General features: G+C 36.3%; 1 protein-coding gene across 6 annotated transcripts in view; it reads left to right on the forward strand.

Moving 5' to 3' along the window:
- Nucleotides 1-21,192, forward strand: part of BMPR1B (bone morphogenetic protein receptor type 1B) — a 519,978-nt gene that overhangs the window by 198,412 nt on the left and 300,374 nt on the right. The window lies entirely within an intron of this gene.

The raw sequence follows: 21,192 nt of genomic DNA on the forward strand, positions 1-21,192 counted from the left end.
ACTTTACTTTGTAAACAAAGGAAAAAAAAAGATGAAACTGACCCCAAACCACCAATTTACTGCTACATTTCCTTACTGCAACTTTTTATCTTTGTGCCCTAGCACTCTGAATAAGAGGAGTTGGTTTTTTTTTAATTGAGTTGATATAGAACCAAATTAAGGATGAAGTGTGTCCTGGGCAAGCCAGTGAACCCCAATGCTTAGCCCTTACTTTCCTTCTGCCTTAGAACTTGATTGGCTCTAAGATAGAAGTTAAGGCTTAAAAAAAGTCAAGGATGAATTGCTTCAATACATTATATTGGGAGAGTTTTAAATTCTTTTTTCCTTTCAGACAAAAAACTTTTGGATATGCTCAGGGTAATTTCCCACTGATCTTCCCATACATAGTTGTTGTTTTTTTTTTACCTGTCAGTGAGAGGAGGGGAGTATGTTTCATCTCTTCAACATGACTAAGATGGACCATTTAATTAATCTGAGCATAGCTAATTTCATTATTTTAGTCATTCTGTGTAGTTTTCCTAATTCTGCTTTTTTTGCTTTGTCTCAGTTCCTGTCTTACCACCTTTCTCTGAATTGCTCATCTTTATCCATTGTTTCAGATAAAGATAGAATATGTATTTAGGATTTGTGGTGTATCAGATAGTATGCCAATTCCTAGGAATAAAAATATAAGCAAAGGCAGCTCTTGCTTACCTTCAAGGACTTTGCATTCTAATGAGTTTAGAGGATACATAAAAGGGAGCTAGAAAGCAAGGGGAGAGGTGAGAGGTACCTACCTGCATAGGGGTAGGTCTACTGAGCATCTTCTCTGGAATAAAAGCCTTTTGGGGTGTAGGTGGGAATGTATAGAGTAAGGAGTGGAGTTAGGAATGGACCTGTGAATGGACTGGGCACTTAGAAATGGTAGGGCATACCAAAGACTTGCTAACTAGAGAAGAAAGCAGTATAGAGAGAGGTTCCTCCAGGGTGAGAGGCTAGCAAATGGACAGAAAATCCTGAAAGATCCAGAAGTTAGGGGAGACTGGCCTGAACACTTCATGGAGTAGTGGTCTGAGCCAGATTTATTGCAATACGATAATAGTTCATCATGGTCATTTACCATAATTTATTTAAATGTTTCCTCAAGTTGATGGGCATTCATTTATTTCCATTTTTTTTCTACCATTAAAAGGAAAATAGTGAATATTCTCCTTCCCTTCCTCCCTCCTTCTTCCTTCTTCCGTCCCTCCCAACTTTCCTCTTTATTCCTCCCTCCCTTTTTCCTTCCCTTCCTTCCCTTATCTTCCATCATAGAATCAATACTGTGAATTGGTTCCAAGGCAGAAGAGCAATAAGGACTAAGCTGTGGCAGTTAAATGACTTGCCTAGAGCCACACAATTAGAAGATGCCTGAGGTCAGATTTGAACCTAGGACCTCCCATCCCTATCCCTGGTTCTAAGGCTTTCTGGCTTTCCCAGTCTCTCCTCTTTGGAGTATAATTGGTAGTCAGACCACTGGATAGAAAATTTCAGGGGGACCTGGGTTCAAATGTGGTCTCAGACCCTTTCCAGCTGGTTGACCCTGGCAAGTAATTTCACCCCCCATTTCCTAGCTCTTGCTGCTCTTCTGTCTTGCAATTGATACTAAGATAGAAGGGCAGGATAAGGGTGGGGGGGGGAAGATGAGTGCTTTCTTGTTTTCTTCTTGGGAACAAGATAACCCTATGAAGTTTACCAGAGTTAACTTGAACTTCCAACAAATGCCAACACTTTTTCCTTGTAAGGTTGTTTCCTGCACTTTCTCTTCTTTCTTTTTCCAAAAGAGAAAGGGGAACCTATCAATTGGGGAATGGCTGAACAAGCTGTGGTATACACTTGTAATGGAGTACTCTTTTATCCTAAGAAATGACAAATAAGATGAAGACACAAAGACACACACACACACACACACACACACACACACACACACGGAAAGACTTTTTGAAGTGATGCAAAGTGAAGTGAACAGAATCAGGAGAGCTTTGTGCAATAATAGCAAGAATATGTGATAGTCAGTTGTGAATTATGAACCAGGTGAGGATCCAGGACAAATCTAAGAGACTCATGAAAGAAAAATATATCCACCATTATTGAAGGTACTGATGGAGTCAAATGCAGATGTTTTTTAAACACTTACCTTCTGTCTTAGAAGCAATATTGTGTATTGGGCTAGGCAGTAGGGGTGAAGTGACTTGTCCATAGTCACACAACTAACTTGGAAGTGTTTGAGGTCAGATTTGCACCCAGGATTTCCCATCTCTATCTCTGGCTCTCATTCTACTAAGCCGCCTTGCTGCCCCTACAATTGTTGATTGAAACATAACATTCTTTACTTAATTTTCTCTGTGAATTTTTCTCTAGTGGAGGCAATATGTATCGTTTCACAGCATGATGAAGAGGGAAATATGTATTATGTGATAACATATGTAAAACCTATATCATATTACCTACCTTTTTTGGAAGGGAAGAAGAGGATGTGGATTGTAAAATGTCAGAAAATAAATATTAAAAATGGTATCAACAGGTTATCTGGAAATAAAACTAAAAATATTTTAAAGTAGGGAGATGGGAAAGTTGGAGTTATAATCAATGGTATAATAGGTGAGAGGGATCCTAGATTGAGACCTGGGAGAGGCTGTAGTGGTGAATCATTTTACAGATGAGGAAACTAAGGAAACTAAGCTCAGAAACATTATGTGGTTCAACCAAACTCGCATAGGGAATAAGTAGTAAAGCCCAGTTTCCAAAATGAACAACATTCCTTTTGTATCCTGCCCTGGTCATACATTTCTCAGAACGTCAGAAAGGACTTTGATAAGCTAGATATAAAATATGAATTAATGAACTAAATTCATTATTGAATTAAATGAGTTAATGAAATAAATCTATTAATAAGTTAATGAACAAAAATATAAATTTCATATATGTAATATGAATTAAGACCCTTCCTTATGAGAATTTGTGGACAATTAGTGTGAATTTTGGACATTTTAAAATGAGATAGGAATTTGATCAGTTTCCCCTATCTAATTTAATTCCTATACTTTGCAGCAAAGGTCTGGGCACATGAGTGATTTTCTGGTAAATCAGTATCTCCACATTAGAGGGAAAAGGAGAACCATCCCTCTCCCACAGGAACTCATATATTTGATAAAATTTATTAAAGGAGCATCTATACATCTTAGGCCATAGAAAGGCTAGAAATGAGAAGGATACTTAGATCCTCTAAATCTATATCCATATCAAGGACTTCCTAAGATGCCCAGCTTTCTCCTTTGGTTTAGGAAACCTCATTCTTTTTATTTTCTTTATTTTTTTCCAAGTTTCGGGTGGTGCTTGTTGGGAAATCAAGGTCTAATATGTTACCCCTAAGTCCAGATTTACACTTTAGATCCTTTAAACATAGCACTTTGCTGAGAGGGTTGATAGGATTGGAATTCCCTTCTCCTGCTCTAGTTATTTGCCTAATGAGAGTAGTGTGAAATATTTTCTATGTGATTCTAAGTTGTATATGGTGCTATTCATACCCAGGGGGACACTTATCAATGAAGTTATACTAAGAAAGACAGGAAATTACCTCAGTGGGTAGAGATGGAAACCAAAAAGAGGATAACACAATAAAAATAAGTACTCAAGATAGTTACTAATAACTATAAACTAAAGTTCTCACATTATTCTTTCTCTCAATTGATAGGCTGATGAAATTGGGACCTTCTTTCAAATGAAAGATCAAAGGTTTTTTTATTGAAGGGCTTTCCTCTTTGGAGTCTATGTGGAAATGTCAGCTTTTGAGTATATAAAGATTCAGGCATTAGGGAAAAAAACCACAATCATTAATTTAGCCATCTGCAGATGTTTGTATGTATGTTTCCACTGTCTAGTAAGCAATATAAATCCATTTGTCTTTTTAGAGGAAGGCCAGCACTTGTGGTTACAAAACTAAGAAGAAAACATATCCTATATGTTTTTCAAGAAACATCATAAGCCACTAATATATACTGCTGGTGGAGTTGTGAATTGGTCCAACTTTTCTCAAGGGTAATTTGGAACTATGCCCAAAGGGCTTTAAATGAATGCTTGCCCTGTGACCCAGCCATACTACTGTCGGGTTTGTACACCAAAGAGATAATAAGGAAAAAAGACTTGAACACAGATATTTATAGTTGCGCTCTTTGTGGTCGCTAAAAATTGGAAAATGAGGGGATGCCCTTTGATTGGGGAATAGCTGAACAAATTGTGGTATACGCTGGCGATGGAATACTATTGTGCTCAAAGGAATAATAAAGTGGAGGAGTTCCATGGAGACTGGAACAACCTCCAGGAAGTGATGCAGAGCGAGAGGAGCAGAACCAGGAGAACATTGTACACAGAGACCAATACACTATGGTACAATCAGACGTAATGGACTTCTCTACTAGCAGCAATGCAATGACCCAGGACAAATCCAGAGGAACTTATGAGAAAGAAAGCTATCCACATTCAGAGAAAGAACTGTGGGAGCAGAAACACAGAAGAAAAAATATATGTTTCATCAAGTAGTTCAATATGGATATGATTAGGGTTTTGATGATAAAAGATCACTATTGCAAATATGAACAACATGGAAATAAGTTTTGAACAATGATAAATGTATAACCCAGTGGAATTGCTTGTCAACTCTGGGAGGGGGGAGGGAAGAGGAAGAGAATCATGAATCATGTAACCATGAAAAAATATTCTAAATAAAAAAAAATTTGAGAAAAAAAGAAACTTCATAAGCTGCCACAGATCAGATTATCATGCAATGAATTAGGGTAGCCAAAATTTAACAAGCTCCTAAAATAGCATCCAGAAGATGGCAACATCTCAAAATCAATGTGTAAAGATTTGTGAATGGACCAGGGATACTGTCACCATTCTAGTTCAGGTCCTTATCATGTCCTTATCATCTGATACCTGGATTCTTGCAAAAGCCTGTTGATGGGTATACCTGTCTTAAATATCTACACACACACACACACACACACACACACACACACACACACACACACACACACATACACACACACACACCCTCTGAAGGGCTGGTGTGACCATGGTGACATGGCTCCCTCTCATCTACAGGATCAAATTCATCATACTCTGGCATCCAAAGCCATTTATCTTCTAGCCCCTTTTCTCCTTCCCAATCATTTTATACCTCTCCATGTATATTCTTTGATCCAGTGACAATAGCCTCTTTACTCTTCCATGAATAATACACTTCATCTCCTGGCTCTGGGCATTTTCTCTGGCTACCATGCCTGTAATGCTCTCCCTTATCAACTCCTCTGCTTGGCTTCATTTTAGTCCTAATTAAATTTCTGTCTTTGGGGGCAATTAGGTGGCTCAGTTGATTGAGAACCTGGCCTACAGTTGATAGGTCCTTGGTTCAAATTTAGCCTCAGACACTTCCTAGCTGTGTAACTCTGAGCAAGTCACTTAATCCCACAAATGTCTCACCCCTACTGCTTTTCTGCCTTGGAACCAATACAGAATATTCATTCTAAAATGAAAGGGTCAGATTTAAAAATATACATATCTTCTGTAGTAAGCTTTTCCCCAACACCTCTTAGTTGTAGCACCTTCTGGCACCTTCTCTCCATTAATTACTTTTTATTTTTCCAGAATATAGTTTGCTTTGTTTACATTTGTTAGCTTGGTGTCTCTCTTTAGATTGTGAGTTCCTTGAGGGCATGTACTGTCTTCCTTTTAAATTCCTAGTGCTTAGCACATGGTAAGGACTTAATCAGTGTTATGTTGACTGATTTCATGGATAAAAATAATATTTGTTTCTTGGTTTCAGGGCATTGCTTGATTTGTGATCTTAGAGACCTATTCTTACTGTCTGAAGAGCCCAGTCATTCTGTAATGGAAAAGATATTTTATGTCATTTTTGTTGCTTCACTTATAATTTTTAAAGATCTGTTCATTCTTCCTAACTGTAATATGACAAAGTGTTTTATAGTCTATCTGAATTTTGTAGTACTGAAACTCCCCAGACTTCGCTTGTAATTGTCTTTTTGTTTTTCCCAGTGAAGGACTGGAAAAATGTACTTTGGAAAGAGAACTATTTAAGTTAGAGATACTGTAATTTGGTAGTTTTTAACTTCTTTTTTTTTGACAGTGTTAGCCAAAGAGAGTTTGTCTGGAGTTTAGATGTATCTACCACTTGGTATGATTGCTCTTGGGACTGGCTTTATTTTGCTTTTTTCAGAAACACCTTGTAAAATTTAGTGATCATATCCAAAGTCAGCAATCCATGCTGAGTTGTATGAGTTATTTGATTATCCATTTGGTTGCATTTTTTTTTGGTAAACTGTCACTGTTTTCATAGTATCTTATACGGTTTTAATGATTTATGTGTGTTTCTGGGGAATGACTTTTCTTGTGAGAGTAAAGAAATGAATCCTTTTAAATAGGACCTTTGAATGGTTGCTTGTGGTGAACATTCTTGATACTGTAGCTCTGCTGGGGTCATAGCAGTGCAGAAAACAACATTTTCTAATCCAAGGCATCATAAATACATTAAGGAAGGATATATGAATTTAGAGAGGCAGCAGCAGCAACAGCACAGAAAACAAGAGGGATGATTTCAAGTTCTGCCTCTGTTTTAAGCTGTGTTACCAGAGACAATTCACTTAATCTCACGGTACTGCTTTGTGATTCTTGAGAACATGACAGATGATTTTCAGATCTGCATCAATTCAGGGCCCATTTGGGAAAGGGGTGAGATATTGATTTAGAGAGAGGATAACTACTTACCACAAATCTCTTAAAATACTTTAAAAATTATTAACTAAGAATATGAATATTTCAATATTCACAGGATATAAAAATAACTGCATATGAAACTATGAACTTCTGTTAAAGGCAGATTTTATTTTAGCCATACTTGTGTCCTCTTGTGAACTGCCTTTTCCTCTCTTCCTTGCATTTAAAAAATGTTTCATTGACGTGCTATTTTTAAAAAATATAACATTAACACTACCTTTTAAAAATAGATTCTACTTTCACTACTTCCCCAGAGGCAGCTACGGAGCTCAATGAATAGTGCTCTGACCCTGGAGTTAGGAAGACCTGAGTTCAAATGTGTCCTCAAACACAAGCTGGGTGATTCTGGGCAAGTCACCTGACTTTAGTTTGCTATAATCCCCTGGAGAAGAAAATGGCAAACTACTCTTGTATCTTTGCCAAGAAAACCTCATGGACAGTATTGGCATGCTATGGACTATGGGGTCATGTAGAGTTGGACATGACTGAACAACAACAATCACCACCTCCCCTAATAAAACCTTTCCTTCAGAAAATAAGTAGTCAAGCAAAGGTTTTTACAGGTTGGCAATGTTCAAAAATGTATCTGATTCTTTGCCAGGAGGTGGAGAGTTCCTATACCAATGAAATCACAGGTCTAGAGAAAAAAAAATACACACACATCATAGCAGGTTTTGCTCTACTAAAACTCCCAAGATCCTTTCATGCATTTTAAAGCCAATCATTCTTCTATCATCTCCTACTTGGGGAGTTTATCTTTTTTTTCCCCATGAGGGTAAGACTTGACATCATTTCATATTAAAATTCTGCCATATTTCATCAAGCCAGTCATCCTAAGCTGTCATCATCTTTTTTTTTTTGATGCTCATTCTGTCTTCTCACTTTTTAGTAGCTTGGGAGTGTAAGAATAACATTGGGAGAGTGCAAGTTGTAGCTGCTTTTGAATGTTATTGACAAGGAAAAGGACCTTTTTAGGTATGTTGGCATTGCTGAATATATACACACTAGCATAACTCGAGTTTTATCATCTTTGACTTCACTCAAGTAACTGATCAAACTATTAGACAGCACAGAGCCATGGACAGTTCCCTGGAATATAATATTAGAGATCTTTCTCCCAGTTGACTTTGATCCCCTAATGACTTCAGTTTGGGTCTGGTCATTTAGCCAGTTCCAAATCCATGTAATTGTGCTGTCATGTAACCCACATTTCTCCATTTTGTCCACAGGAAGAGAACAAGAAAGTGTATGGAATGCTTTGATGAAATTCAGTCATGCATCTAACATTCCCGCATCTACCAGGCTATTTACCATTAAAAAAAAAAACAACAAAAAAACGATTATGTTAGCTTGGCATAAACCATTCTTGCTAAAGTCACTACCTCTTTCCTTACTGAATGGTTATATTACTTCTTTACAATAATATATTCTTGAATTTTGTTGAGTATTTAAGATTAGCTAACTAACCTACAGTTTTTTAATACCTTTTACCCTTTTTCTTTTAAAAAGACAATCACTGCAGCATTTGCCTTTCACTTTTACTGGAACTGTGCCACTCTTCCATTCTTAAGAGATTTTCAAAAATCACTTAGAACATCTCAAAAAAAAATCATGATCCAGTGTTTTCAGAACTGGAACTTGGTTTCTATGAGTCTCAATTCACTGAAGGCAGGAATATCTTGCCACATCTTTACTTTCCTCAAATCCTTACCTCCATTTTTTTCTTTTTCAGGATCAAGATCATTCTCTTATAGAAAAAGAAGAATCAAATTGATTAACTGTGTAGTTCTGTCTTTACTTGATGATCTGTCATCATTGTCATATCTCAAGAAATAGATATAAGCCTCTCTCTTCTTTCATCTTCTTGCTTCCAATATGGCCAAAAATAATTTGTATAATATTTTTATTAATTACCAACCTTGACATTGTTCTGTGTTTTATCATTTTTGATGGCATTCTTTAAGGTGTTTTGATGATTTATTCATCTTATATCCCTTGATTCTGTATTCTCTTTATTTATTAAAAAAAATCAAATCTGTATGAACAGGTCTCTTTGGTCTATTTATCTCTTCCTTATTATTTTACATAGGTTATGAATGGCTTTGATTACCAAACAAAGGATTTTGCATTTGATCCTAGAGTTTATAGGTGACCACCAGAGTTTATTGAGTTAGCAGGGTGATGTGATTTGACTTGCATTTTCAGAAGATCACATTACTCACTGAAAGAAGGATGGATTGGTGTAGAGAGATACTTCAGGCAAGCATACCTAACCAAATGGTTTTTGCAGTAGTCCAGGCATGAGTTGATGAAGGCATGCTCAAGTAGTGACAGTGTAATGGGAGAGAAGGGGTGGTATATTGGTACAAAGGTGAATTCTATGAATTTTGGCAACAGATAGGATGTAGGAGATCATGAAAGGTAGCCTGGAGTATAGGTTTTAATCCTGAAGGACTGAGAGAATGGTGCTGGCCTCTATAGTCACAGGGAAATTAACAGGATACATTTTTTTTTGGGAAAAATTATGAATTTCATTTTAGATCCATATTGAGATGAATATTTCAACTGGCCATCCAATTTATGATGCCTGAAAGGCAGTTGGAGATTTGAGATTGGGGGTCAGTTTTAAGATGGGTGAAATGGATGTGAGCTTGAGAATCATCAGCACAGAGATGATAATAAGTTCAGGGGAGTTGATGAAATCACCAAGAGAAGTCCAGTAGTGTGGAGGGATAAGAGAAAGCCCAAATCAGAACCTTTGAGACACATTCAGAGGGCATGGTGAGAATCCAGCAGAGGAGCCTGGGGTGTAGTTAGATAGGAGGAAAACCAAGAGACAGGTGTCCTATAAACCTAGAGGGAAGAGAGAGAACATCAAGGAGGACAGAGGGATCAATGATGACAAAATTCTAGAAAGTTCAAGGAAAATGAGGGTTGAGAAAAGGCCTTTGGGTCTGATACTTGCTATCATTTGTAACTTTGGAGAAAGCAGCTTTAGTGGAATGATGATGAATTTAGAAGAAAATAAGAGGAGAGAGAGTGGAAGTTTCTATTGTAGATGACCTTTTCCATGTGATTACCTACTTGGGCAAAAGAGATATGGATTGATAGCAGGGATTGAAGGATTGAAGGATCAAGTGAGGCATTTTTCAGGATGGAGGAGACATGGTCATAGGTAGCAGGAAATGATCCAGTAGAGATTGAAAATAAGTGACAGAGTAGGGGTGATATAGGATCCAGTCTGCTGGAGGAGACAGAATTGAATTGCTTAAACACCTGTGTAAGCTTAGAGGGGTTAGCCTTAATAATGAGTAAGACAATTTCATGTGAAACAAGCCGAAGGAGGGGATAATGGCTTAAGGCATGTGAAGTAGATGAGGAAGGGGGAAAAGAGGGACAAATGTCTCCAAGTGTTACTGTGAAATAACTCAAGAGTTAAGTTTCTCAACAGAGTGGTAGTTGGGGTGTGTGTGTGGGGTAATTCATGGGAGGTTTGAGGAGGGAGATAAAGGTTCAAAGTGAGAGGGTGAATTAATAAGGGAAGACACAGTAGGATTGCCCAGATAGTTGTAGTCTTCCATCATGTATGGAGTTATTCTCCATATGAAGTTTGTGATCTTATTTTCTCAAAGTCATTGTCAATTTCCTCTTAAAACTAGGTTTTATGTATCATGTCTTAACTAAAGTGTTGTCTCTTTTTCTCTGTCCAATGATCCTGACCCAAAAAACTTTTTACCATGTTTTTCCCTTCAATTCCCATGTTTCCTCTATAAGTATATTTTCTTAAAGTATAGCACTACTCCACTCCTTTTATTTCTTGCTAATAAGACCGATTCTCCCAAATTCTCCTATATTCTTGTAATCAGTCTCATCTCCAGTTTTAGTAAAACTTCTCTTTCATGGTTCTCCTACCTGCCATTCTCAGTTTTCTTAGGAGGCTTAGGGAGGTTTATCCATATCTTTCCCTGTTATAAATGGTTGATCTTTAAATCTTTGTCCTAGTGCCTCTTCTTTTTATCCATCTTTTCATGGTGATTTCATTATTTCCATTGAATTAAATGGTTAAATTTATGCATATAAATCCCAAATCTACACATCTAGCTCTCATTTTTTTGGAACATTTCAGTCTTACATCTCAAACTGCTTGCTTAAATGCTTCACCTGGAATATTTTATAGGCATATCAAACTGCATATATCCTAAATAACTAATCTTTCCCTTCTAGATCTAGCCTTCCTTTCAGGTTTCACATTTTTGTTGAGAGTAACTTAATTCTGTTAGGTTTGTGACCCAGAAGCCCTCCTTACCTTTTTACTCAATCCAGCTGGCTATCAAGTATTGTTGATGTCTTCATCTCAGTTCTTTCTGGGTCTCCCCTCTTATATTAGATTCTTATATACTTATACCACTTATAGTCACTCGATTGGTTTTCTTACAGTTGGTATCTTCACTCTCCAATTCATCCTTCATAAAATAGATACATTGATATTTCAAAACACAGGCTGGACATTTAATTCATCTGCTTTATGAGCTTCAGTGGCTCCCTTTTGTCTCTAGCATAAAAACAAATTTTTCTTTTTTACTTAAAACCTTTCACAAACTGTTTCCAGCCTGTCTTTCCAGATTAATTATAGATTACTCCCCCTTCACAAACTCCATGCTTCAGTCAAATCAACCCTCTTTTCTTATTATAAAGCACATTCTTTTTATTCCTTCTATGACTTTTCACAGGCTCCATTCCTGGAATCCTTCACCTCTGTGTCTTCAAACACTCTTAGGTCTCTCTACAATGCTCAGGTTAAGCATAGTTTCTTTTTATGACTACTATATCTAATAATGTCTCATCCATATTACTATGTTTGATTTTTATATGCATATTAATTTAACTCTCATATTCCTCAATTTCCATGTAAATGCCTTGAAAGCAAGGACTTTCCAACTTTGTCTCACATAGAATCTGACTCATAGGTACTTAATCAATTCTTGTTGATTGATTTATTGATACCTTTGTGACTGAACTTACCTTCTTATGTCAAGAACTTTAGTTCTTTGTTTTTTCTCATTGGCCCATGAAATTGTTTATAGTCTTCTGAAGTCAGGAACTTAGATTGCAGTTCCCTCTCCATGGTGATTGCTTCTTTGTCCTTTTCACTGATATTTGTCTTTCTCTGTTGTACCTGCTACTCATTGTAATGTTTATCATGTGGTCAGTAATGTAGTTTGGTTCCTGCTTCTCTCTCCTTGTTCATTTTAAACCCCCTCCCTTTTTCAGATTTAAAAGTCTCTAGAAATCTCTCTCTCTCCTTCCAACATCATTAGGATTGATTTTGGCAACAAATTGTGGCTAAGAGGTTAACCACTTGTCACAAAGTCCCTTCATTCCTGTATTTTCACTTCATGGCTCATAAATCTCAATCCCATTCTCACATCATTTCTAAACCAGCCTTTTGCTTTCCAAATCTGCATTTCATTTCTAGATTCTCTCACATTTAAAATGACAGTCGTTTTAAAAACTCCATCTGTGACTCTAAGGCCTTCAGTTTTTTGCCCAGGATGAGCAATGGCTTATCCAGTTGTGGTGGTAGTGTTTATTCTTACATCATTCACCAGAAGTAGCTAGTCTTTTTCAGTTTTGGGAAATTTTAAAGCTTCTCATCATGACCTTAGTAAGAAGCCATCTAAATACTTTGAAGCTATGTGACCCTAGGAAAGAAACTCAACCCTTATTGCCTAGCCCTTATCACTCTTTTGCTTTGGAAACAACACACAGTGCCAATTTAAGTCAGAAGGTCCAGATTTATTTAATAAAAAAGCCATCCATACTTTTTTTTTTCAATGTCAAGAGTCTCTAGAAATTACTACCCATCTTATTTCTTCCTAAATGACTTTGCTTCTCAAGTGAGTTGGATATAACAGTGGGCATAGTCAGGGAGTTTTGAGTTCAAATCTTAGATTAGTAATCACTGTTTGATTTTTGACAAATTGCTTAATCTCTCAATTTCCTCAACTGTAAAGTAGAGATAATTATAGCTCTAACTTTCCAGGATTGTTCTGAGGATCAAATGTGATAACATGTGTAAAGAACTTGGTCCTTCCTTTCCCATCCCAATTCTTATTCCTTGAAAACACAAGAAGCTGCTTCTACCTTAAAGGTTCCTGTTCCTCTTTGGGCAGTGGAGTTTCTTGAACCCTTTTTTCTTCTGTTTCTGCTGAGGTCCTCTTCTAGTCTTTGAGGAACACTTGATTTTTCCCCTGGTAACCTAGAGAATAGATGGAATTATTCTCCCAACATCGTCATGAATTGTAGGAGGGAGAAGACAGGAGCTATTAATTGGCACTGTCAGAAACACAAACAATGTGTTCTCCACCAGCCAGTGTAAAACTCCTTTTGTGTTTTGGACACATTGGACTCAAGATTCTTACTTGTCTGCTTTTGTTTGTAGGTTTTGTTGGCTGCTTGTTTGTTGCAGAGACTCCTGCGTAGTTTTCTAGAGCATTTTTACACCCCCCTTTTCTGTCTTTCCCATCTTGTCACATTACTATGACTTGAGCTAGCTCAGTTGACTTTGATCTGTAATTAGCAGTTGCTTGCCAAAACCCTAATGCAAAACAGAAGCTGCCATCAGCTGAAGTTTGCAGGAAAGTCTGTCTGAAGGAGAACTCTCACTTCTAGCCACTTCGCACTTCTTTGATTTTTTTTTCTTTCTTCACTTCTAGACTTGAGACATTATGTAATTCAGGTTCTTTCTATCTTTGATTCATTAACATAGGTAACCAAATGGATAATTTTCTTCCTTTTTAGTTATGTAAACACAGATCAGATATTTATTCAAATCAAGATTTATTTATTTCTTTGAAATATCAAAAATTGAGCAAAGCAGTTTTTAACTTTATGTTAACACCTAACCTTTAACCTGTCAGCCAAAATTTTATTTTCTAATACAATAAGATCCATTTCGTCTTTGTTAAGTGTAAGTCAGTGCACCAGGGTTTTGTCCTACAAAAGCAAACCACAAAATAATCCCTCTTCTCAAAGAAATATCATTGTACTGGAATGGGAGGGGATATACCATGTAAATGGACATACCAGTACAAATATAATATATTCTGTATAATGATGAATGTAATTAATATATTAGCTGAGGAGGCATTCAGAGACAGACACAGCCATGGAGAGGAGGGAATGCACTGCAGACAAGGAAGACAATTTTGGCAGAAGTAGGGGAAATGGGAGATGCTTGTTGCTGGGAAAGCATGTAGATGAATTTGGTGGAAACACAGTGTGTAAGAGGGAGTCATATGAAGTACATTGGAAAAAGCCAGCTGGAACTAGGCTGTGAATGTACTTAAATGCCAACCTGAGGTGTTTGTTTTTGAACCTCTTGGTCATAAGGAACCACTGGAAGTTTCCAAACAGAGCTTTGTCATGGTGCGACGTGTTCTTCAGGAAGGTAATTTGGGCGTGAAGGATAGAGGAGGGGATCAGTGAAAGGGGAGAGACTAAAAGCCAGAGACTGTTGTAATAGTTCCTGAGAGAGAAAATGAAGGATGGAGAGCTGAGGGGTTTGTCATATGAATGGAGAGGAAATGGAAGTGAGAGAGGTTTTTTGAGGTAGAATTGCCAAAATTTGGTAACTAATTGAATATGTTCATTGGGGAAGAGTTGAGATTGAATCTGAGGTAGCAAACCAGGGTGGCTGTAATGATGATAGAGTCTTGCCAAGAACAGAAAAGTTTAGGGGAAGGATAGGATTAATGGGGAAGATAATTTTGTTTGAACTTAATGAGTTTGGGATTTCTGTAGGATATAGAGGTGGTGCTATCCAATAGGCAACTTGAGATGTGGGATTGGAGCTCAGTAATGCAATGAGGGTAGCTATGTAAACTCAAGAGTTATCTCCATAGAAATACCAACCTAACCCTTGGAAGCCTATAAGCTCCCAAGAAAGATTCTAGAATTACAGGAGCTTTAAAATAGTCTATAGATCTAGAAATGGAAAGTTCATGTTAGATACCATTGGGCCAGGCTCTCCTTCAACGTGCTCTAAGATAAAATCGTATAAAACAAAACAGGTTTTGTGCAGGATGACAGACATTACATTTTGCTGTTGTTGAATAAAAAACTTGAAAATGTTTGGATCTCAATTATGTTTCTGACTATTCCTCATGCCTACCCTGGCAATTACTTCTTCAGTGCCAACACTGGATTTTTGACTATGTTCTTCATTCTTACTTTGATGCACTTTGAAGAAAGTAGAAGATTCTTGAGCTTTGTTAGACATGTAAGGAATTTGTTTAAACTAGAGACTGAATATTTTAACATATTTTGGGGGACAAAAAGGAAACATCTCTACCCTTATAAAAACATTGCTTCTAAATGCTTCTTAGCTGTGTGACTCAGGGCAAGTCACTTAACTCCCGTTTATTAGCCCTTACTGCTCTTCTTACTTGGAACCAATACACAGAATTGATTCTAAGAAAAAAGGTGAGGTTTTAATTTTTTTCCCTTTTAAAATTATTTTAAAGCATTACTTTTTTGCAAAGATCAGAACTCAAACACCCATCTGTTTCTTTGTGTATGAATGACTAGGCAGCATTGTTGAGAGGCAGTGAGGATTTGAGCACTTATAATTGCTTGATGTTATAGGGGCTATTCCAAGACAACTAAATATATAGTTTTCCACTTAGATGTCATATGCTTATATTTTACAGCTCTGTTCACTTCCCAGAGAGCTGTTTCTCTTCCAAAATAGTTGATATTTTTTTGACTTGCTTTGTTTTAATGAACATTTAATTCTTTAGAATTATGAAGGAAAGATGAAGGAAACTGCTACTCGGGACCTAATTCTGATGAATATACAGGAATTTACCACTGAAATAGAAATTATGGAAATCTTTGGGCAAACTCCATCTTAGAATTTACGATATTAGTTGAGGAAAGTCAGACATGGGGTGATATAAGTGTTTGATTTGAAGGTTGTATATTTTAAAAAAAACCCTGTAATTTTGTCTAAAAAAAGTGACTTGCAGCTTTATTATTTTAATACATCTTTATTTTTGTCCATATTACATGAGAATACAATTAGCATTCATTTTCTGATATTTTGCAATCCTCGTTCACTCCCTCTCATCCCTCCTTAAGATGGCCAGTAATGTGACAAAAGTTGTACATATATTTTGTAATACATATTTCCATATTTATCATGTTTTTTAAAAAATTACAGAAAAGTTTGTGGTCTAATTCTACAAGCAAAATGAGCTTAATAAAGATGTTCTCAAGAATAGAGTTTTCCAATGAAAAGACAAACAGTGAATTTCCTTCTCTCTATATATTATTGTTTTAAAATTTAGAATATTTTCCCATGGTTTCATTATTCATAATTGTCCCCCCACTCTCTTCTCCCCACTCCCAAAGCCAACAAGCAGTTCCATTGGGTTACACATGTATCCTTGTTCAAAACCCATTTCCATTTTATTCCTACTTGCAGGACAGTGACATCAAAACCCTAATCACATCCCTATTGCACTATGTGGTCAATCATATATTTTTCTAATGCATTTCTTCTCCCACAGTTCTTTCTCTGGATGTGAATAGTGTTTTTTCTCATAAGTCCCTCAGAATTGTCCTGGGACATTGCATTGATGCTAGTAGAGAAGTCCATTATATTTGATTGCACCACAGTGTATCGGTCTCTGTACAATGTTCCCCTGGTTCTACTCCTTTTACTCTGCATCAATTCCTGGAGGTTGTTCCATTTCACATGAAATTCCTCCATTTCTTTTTTACTTTCAGTACAACAATATTCCATCACCACCATATACCATAATTTATTCAGCCATTCCCCAATTGATGGATACCCCCTCATTTTCCAATTTTTTTTTTTTTTGCCAACACAAAGAACTCCACTCTTCTCTGGAGTGAAGTTTGGTAAATGTCTTCTTTAGGGCAAATCACACCATATCTCTTGGCATTCTTTTCATTTGCATATTTGTAGTTATTATGAATGTTTTTTTCCCCAATTTTGGATATTTTACTATTATACATCACTTAAATCTTTTAGTGTTTCTGTGAATTCTTCATGTTAATTTTTTTCTTTTCCCCACATATAATATGACACCCTAAACTGAATGCAATATTATGGTCACATCTAAGCAGAGATTTTTTTCCCCTGATTATTTTACTTTTAGAAAACATTAACTCAAAAGCCAAGTAATAGTTTAATGGGTAGAGGCATACTGTAATATATACATTAATATTCTATAAGGATAAAATGAGTTGGACAATATTGGGGATGTGCTGTGATAAATCATTTTAACCTGATGGGGGACAGAATGGGAAAAATTAAATCAGGAAAGGTAATAGAGTACATGGTAGTCTTACCTTTCTTGTCTTGATTGAGTGTATTTCTACATTGGATATGGTATGCTAATTTTATGAATCCATACAATGAGATGTGAGTAGATAGAATAGATAGAACAAGAATGGAGGATAGAAGATTCATATGAGGTCAAACTAGAAAGAAATATTGGAGCTAAATTTTGAAGAGTCTTGAATGTCAGTACAAAGAATTTATACTTTATGTAATTAGAAGTCCATTGCTGATATTTTAGTAGAGGATTAATATCATTATCAATGATTTAGGAATATTACCTAGTCAGTAGTGTGGAAAGCAGCTTATAGAGGGAATGGGTAGGACATAGAAAGACTAGATAGAAGTTCTTTCCCTCCCACCCCAACTGATGCCTCTGCAAGAAATATTTTGTCTCTAGAACTCATTGGACTTTGTCTTTGATTTGGTGACGGAGAAGAATCAAAGATGATTCTAAGTGAGAGTGGAGTGGGAAACACAATGATGGTGAGAAAGAAAAATTGTGGAAAAGAATACTTTTAAAAAATAATTTTATTTTTTGTCCAATTACATATAAAAACAATTTTAAATATTTCAATTCTGTGTTTTGAGGTCTCCCTTTCCTTTCCTTTCTACCCAACTCCCTCATTTTTCCCCATTTTCTTCTGGGAGATAGTAAACAATCTGATATAAATTTCATTTCCTTTTGTGGGAAAAAACTCAACAACCACAAAAGAGGAAGTAATTGAAAATATAGTATGTTTTGATCCATATTTAGACTCCTATCAGTTCTCTCTCAGGAGATGGATAGCATTTTTTTTATTATATATCCTTTGGGATTGTCTTGGATCATTGCATTGCTGAGAATAGTTAGGTCATTCTCGGTTATTCAGCATGTAATATTGCTGTTACAGTATACAGTGTTCTTTTGATTCCCCTCACTTCACTCTGTATCAGTTCATGTATGTCTTTCCAGATTTTTCATCCTACTAATGATTTATCATAGCACAATAGTCCTTTACCACTACTTGCCCAATCATTCCACAATTGATGCCCTTCTCACTTCGTCCAAAAAGAGCTGTTACAAATATTTTTGTATATTTAAGTCCTCATCCTTTTTGTTTATCTCTTTTGGATACAGCCTTAGGGGTAGTATTGCTGGGTCAAAGAGTAGACACAGTTTTACAGCACTTTGGCATAATTCCAAATTGGTCTCCTGAATGGTCAGTCCTGCAAGACTGAACAGACCATTTGATGTCTCAGTTTTCCCATATCCCCTCCCAAATCTGTCATTTTCCTTTTTGGATTTAATACCCAATTTGACAGATGTGATGTGGTACCTCAGAATTATTTCAATTTGCATTTCTCTAATCAATATTTATTTATTTTACCAATTACATGTAATAATGAATGTCCACATCAGTTTTTTGAAGTTATATAATCCAAATTGTCTCCCTTTCTCACTTTCTTTCCCCCTCCTGGAGCTGGCAAGCAATTTTTTCTGGGTTATATGTATTTAAGAGTTATTTAGAGCAATTTTTTTCACATAGTTATGAAGCTTTACTTCATCTGAAAACTTGCCTGTTCATATTTTTTGCCTATTCATCAATTAGGGAGAAAGAGAAATGTTTTAACAGAGATGATGATTTCAGTTTTTCCATATCAATTTTTAGGTATTAGCAGGACGCATCTGTGAAAGTATAAAAAATAAGCTGGGCTGGGAAAGGGGGGAGATATACAAATTGGAAATCCATCTGCATAGAAGGGATAATTGAAACAATGTTAGGAGATGACACCACTAAGGAAGAGGAGGATATAAAAAGTAGAGGAGAGGATATATAATAGAATCTTGAGAAATGCTCTAAAAATAGATCAGCAACTAGCAAAAGACATAAATAAGGGCTTGTCATAAAGTTAAAGAATCCAGTGTTAGATAAGCCAAGGAAAAAGAAGAAGGAGAAGGAGAAGGAGAAATAGAAGGAGAAGGAGAAGGAGAAAAAGAAGCAGCAGCAGCAGCAGCAGATGGTTACCATGATAACTTTCTGCTACGAGGTCAAGTAGAGTGAAAACCAAAAGAAAGGTCATTGGATTTGGCAGTGAGGAAATGTAGACTGCATTTATCCCAAACAGAAATGATATTCTTTCAAACATTGTATAGCATATTATGCCTTTTTTATTCACTCATTTTTATTTTTTAACTTGGTAGTGGTGGTATATATGTCATATTCCCCTCCTTTGTAAATTTCACTTGGACAGGCATTTAATTATTTTCTTTGTTTCTCCTAGTGCTTAATATGGTATCCTATATACTAGGGACTTAATGTTTATTGAGTTTTAATTCATTGAATTATCATTTATATCTATTTGGGACAACACATGTTTCTTTTCTATAACTACATAAGAAATTGGATTAAAATTGAATAAGAGGAGTTGAGATGGGCTGAATTGCCTTTCAAAAATTGCCGATGTCTTTTAATGATCCCAGACTTCTCTTTGGAACAAAAGTTAATCTTTTTAATACTGGCATTCTATGAGCAGAACAATACCATCTCTGAAATTCAACTAATGGGTTTTCACCTAATGAGTATTTCTCAGAGGGCTTGGTTATAAGTGAGCTGCCACAGTTTACAAAGAAAGAATTGCAAAGGAAAACTGGAATAAGATTTGTCACATTGTAGGACTGAAAAAAATTATGGAGTGGTCATATGAAAGAGTGAGGGATAAAAGATGGCTAACTATTGGTAAGGGCAGTGTTTTATGGGGTATGCATTTATTTTTATTGTGTCCATTCTTGTCCATACACATCTAGGAAGAGTCTGAGGTTGTATTTGAACCCATTTTTCTAACCTGCAATGTCCAGAACATTGGGTTCTTTACTTTTTGTTTTTCTCTCTTATATCCAATCAGTTTTCTAAATCTTGTCCATTTTATCTCTGCAGCATCTCCCTTCCTCTCTCATTTTTGCTTCTGCCACCCTAGTACAATCCCATTATATTTATCTGTAACGTTGCATTAAGTTTCCTTTGTCTTCTCTCCAAGCCAGTTGGTCCTTTGAATACTACCCCTCCCTGGCAGACTAATCTTCCATGTGCATGGTAATAATAATTAATTATAATAGTTACATTTATAGTGTTCTCTAAAGGTTCAAAAGCAATCCTTTAGTCACCAGGACAACTGTGCATTGCAAATGTTGTCATTCTAATTTTACCTGTGAGGGAACATGGGCTGATGGAGGTTAATTCTCTAAACTGAGGTTATGCAGATTGTTAAGCAAATGCTAAAGATTAAAATGAAAGCCTTGTTAACTTTTAAGTCCAGCATTTTATCTGTGTAATGTTGTGTTTGCCCAGATCCATCTTAATCTTCGGCTCAAAAATCTTTAGCAGCTCTGTATTCCCTATAGAGAAAAGTTCAAACTTGTTTGCTGGCATCCAGCTCCTTCCCAATCTGGTAGTGTTTTGATCTTCCCATCTTATATCACAGTACTCGTGTCCATGCTCACAGCTTTGCCTTTTGCTTCTTCCCACCATGCTAGAAATGTCTTCAGTTCCAGCCTTTCTCTGCGGAACTCATTCCCAGCTTATATGCCATTTCTTAAAATCCCTTCTTAATAATGTCCTTCTTCCTTGGACCACACATAACACCTTTTACCACGCCATTGCACCTATATCATGTGTCTGCTTAGGTCTTAGAATAATATAATTCTAGAAACTGAAAGGTAAAGTCAAAATCTTCTAAAATACAATCCTTCTTATTTTACTCATGAGGAAACTTGAGACACACAAGAGTTTACAGGACTTTACTGAAGCCATATAGCTTTAAGGACAGAGAGCTGGGATTTATTCCCAGGTCTTGTGACTCCATATTCAGTTCCTTCTACCATATCATGGAAATGATAGGTCTCCAAGACTGTGCATCCAGTAGAATGATCTGAATACAGGTGATTAAAAGTAGTTGTCAAATTGACCTTTTTTCCTCTCTGATTTTTATTCATCCCTACTCCCACTTCTCTCTCTTGTTCTCTGTCTTTGTTT

The sequence above is a fragment of the Monodelphis domestica genome, chromosome 6, assembly GCF_027887165.1.
Source record: "Monodelphis domestica isolate mMonDom1 chromosome 6, mMonDom1.pri, whole genome shotgun sequence".
Taxonomy (NCBI): domain Eukaryota; kingdom Metazoa; phylum Chordata; class Mammalia; order Didelphimorphia; family Didelphidae; genus Monodelphis; species Monodelphis domestica.